Below are 3,789 nucleotides of genomic sequence, written 5' to 3'. Positions count from 1 at the left end.
AGGGTGGGATATGGCGTGAATTTACTGGATACAGAGGAATAACACCTGAGTCCTCAGGAATGGCAACGCATGGGGGGGTATCATGGGCGAAACAGTATACTCTGTTATGTCCATGGTACTGTTCATGTCTATAGGCGACGGTTTCCACTTTCCATTAGGTGGGCCGTCAGCTTGTTTGCCATTCTAAGTTGTATGAAAAAAAACGCCAGTTTGTTTATTTGCTTATCTGTAAGTGCTTTATCAATACAGCCAATTAAACAGCAAAATAAAGCTATGAAATTTATTCCACCTAATATTTAAGATGGCGAAGGACATACAAGTTACCTATCTCCTGTGACATGGAAAAGGCTCCATCCCAAGTAATAGTGTGTATGCCAAACTTCATAACGATCGGTTAAGGCGCCGAAAGGTGACAAACAAACTAATAAACGGGCTGCCTTTCCCATTTATCAGTGAGGATTAAATCTAAATAACCCCAATAGTGACAATTCACAATTTAGCCGTAATACTGGTTGAAGACTTGTGAGGGAAAAAAATGTGAATACAAAATGTCCGTGCGTGCGACAGAGACGCAATATGTTGCAAAGTACCCGCGGAATACAGATTGTTTACTCAAGTAAATTGCTTTGTGAGGCTTGAGGCGGTTAAAAAATGTTTCTTTATCAGTCACAAGATCTCCAGCACAGTCGTCCTGTCTCGGCGACGTTATTAAAATATTTTTGGGGCTCCACGTTTTGGGGTTGGATTCTATTATAAATTATGCTTAGTTATGATATATTGTGTGAAGCAGTCACAGGATAAGTTGCCCATTCCTTTCCCGTGGGTGTCCTAAGAGTTGACAAAAAACTTGACAGTCGAGGGATGGGCAGCAGCGTCCCTTTTAGAAAATCACTAAAGTCTAACTGTGGTTGTCAATACGTCAACCATGGCAACTACTGGTAAATCCCCCCCTTTTTTAAGTAAGCTCAAGTTCAAAAGTGGACAATAGATGACTGATATGATGCCTCATCATCATTATGTATTGAATATATTTATTTATTTATTTATTTATACTTTATTCTATTCAAAAATTACATAATTAAGGTCTATATGAACTTACAAATTTGAAAAACACTGGTGCCCCGCTAGCGTGTACTGAAGACTCAGGCGAAATTGCTAGTTTATTGTCACCTATTAAAAAAAAATTCTTAATCTTAATATATAAAAATCCCGTATCACAATGAATGAAGACGCTAATTTTTGAAATCGCTAAATCGATTTTGATGAAATTTTATAAATGTGAATTGTTAGCATTACTTTCAAATTTAGAATAGTTTTTATTACAATAAGAAATAAGGCTTCCGACAGATGGCAAACTGGTAAAAAACGCTCAAGTTATGGAATGAGCTCCCTGCTGAGCTTTTCCCAAGAAACTACAGCTTTCTCAGCAGGGTTCTTCAAAAGGGGGTAAAGAGGTTTCTTCAGGGTCGGCAACGCGCGCGTAATACCCCTGGTATTGCAGGCGTTCATAGGCTACGGTGACCACTTACCATCAGGTGTGCTGTATGTTTATTTGCCACCTCAGTGGTATAAAAAAAAACATTTGCGGCTTGAAGTCGTGTTATTATAATTGTTAACGATAGAAACGCCTGCGAAAACTGTCATAGCAAAATATTAGTTCTCCGATAGAATAGAAAATAAATAATTTAAAACTGTGTTCTACAAATAAACTGACTTCAGTTTTTTTTATAATACAGGGGGCAAAGGAAGATGCAGCTCACCTGATGGTAAGTGACTACCACCGCCCATGATCACCCACAACACCAACGGCATGGCAGGTGTGCTGCTGGCCTTTTAAAAAGGAATATGCTCTTTTCTTGAAGGTTATGATGTTGTACCGGTTCAGAAATACAGTTATGGTGAAACCAGTTTTTTTTCATTCAAGTATTGAACCAATTTTGATAAAATTTCCATGAGACCAATCTATAAATATATTCCTTTAGATTTAAAAAGAATTTTTCTAATCGGTTTATTACTGACTGAGTAAAGAGGTATAAACAAAAAACAGCCGAAATAAAAACCAGCTTCTTTTTGAAGTCGCTTGAAAACCCACACAAATTGTATAATAAAATTGTTGAAGCAAAATATTCCGGCAACTATAACTTGAACAATTATAGCTTATATATGATAAGACAGGTCTTGGAAGTTTGAACCGTTGCAGCACCTTTAACGGGAAAGTTTCGTTTAGTTTGCATTTTATAGGAGCAAGTTGAATAATCGATGTAAGTATCTCATACTTTATGCTATTACTATAGCTATAATCCGCGGATTTACTCATATTATCTTAAATACAAATACCCATGACATTATAGTTAATCTGTGTATACAGATATACACACACGCATACACGCACACACGCACAGGCACACGCACTCACACACACCCACCCACATACACACTAACGCACGCATGCACGCATGCACGCACGCACGCACGCACGCACTCAGGCACGCACGCACGCAAGCACGCACACGCACATGCTCACGCACACGCACATACGTGCACAAACGATCTTTATTACGTAACCGTGTATTATGTGAAAACCATAATGCTGTTCATATCTATAGAGGAGGGTTTCCATCAGGTGGACGACCCCATCAGTTTATTTGCTTTGCAAGTTTTCTAACTCGTTGATCTACCCTCACAACTTTAAGCGTTTCAAGAATCAACGATAGAGCACTTTATTATAATAATTCTCGTCGCTCAAGTTCTACATAAAAGGAGGTCAGTGGAGGGCAATAGAGGACCGGGGTGTAGTACTCTGAGATAATAGGATTAGCAGCGGACAAGCCGACAGACGGGCAATTAGGCGGCCGAAGTGGCTATTTTTGGACGCTTATATTGTGTATTGTAGTTTGTTTAAGTTTAGTCAAATATTACATTTTATTTGCTATTACATAAGCTCGTAGTACAGCGTACTTTAGGGAAAATTACACTTTTTCTCTACAAATAAAGTGCTTAAATGAGTCTCTTTGTTTTAAATAACAAAGTTATTTTTGTAATTAAGCAGGTTTGTTTCGCTACAATATAAGATTTCTTCTAAAAAAAACAATTTTTGTAGTTTTTTTTTTTTTAAACTTGTATTAATTTTTTTACAATGCCAATACATGAGTATTTTGATATCAACCCTTAACTGTCCACTGCTAAACATATGCCTTTCCCAGAACTGGAGTTTTCCAGTATTTGCCTGAAAGGCGGGTCGGCAACCGCAATTAGGCTTTAGTGATGTTTTAAGAGGGACGCTACTGCCCATCCCTCGCCGTCCCTTAGTCGTCTCTTACAACACCCACGAGAAAGGAGATGGCCCATTCTATGCCGGGACCGACAATGCCAATATATGTGGCATATGCCATGATAGCCCTATTGCTAGGAATGTACCTATCAGATCGATCTCCACGCGGTTCCCCCTGGAAACCGTTGTGGTTAAATCTTATGGAATTCTTTACGATGGGCTAACTGAATAGCCTTTTCATTATCGCCTATCATCCCTCACTGGTGCCCTGTGAGCGTATACCGATAGTGCGGGCGGGGCTACCATTTGTATAACCACCCATTAAAAAAATACATATGATGAACTTATTATACTTGTCGTTTCTGACAATTCTTTGGACTTTATCCGGAAGTCTTCTTCAGGGGGCGTACAGACACTCATCTCCAAAAGCAGGGGCTCTGCGAGCTGCAGTGCGCAGTATGAAATGAGACGCTGTGACGCAAAGCGTCGTACGACGTAGCGTGTCCCATTCGTGTTTT

Source organism: Galleria mellonella, unplaced genomic scaffold (assembly GCF_026898425.1).
Source record: "Galleria mellonella isolate WM207_F2 unplaced genomic scaffold, CSIRO_AGI_GalMel_v1 utg21, whole genome shotgun sequence".
NCBI lineage: Eukaryota > Metazoa > Arthropoda > Insecta > Lepidoptera > Pyralidae > Galleria > Galleria mellonella.
Note: the sequence above shows the minus strand (reverse complement) of the source record.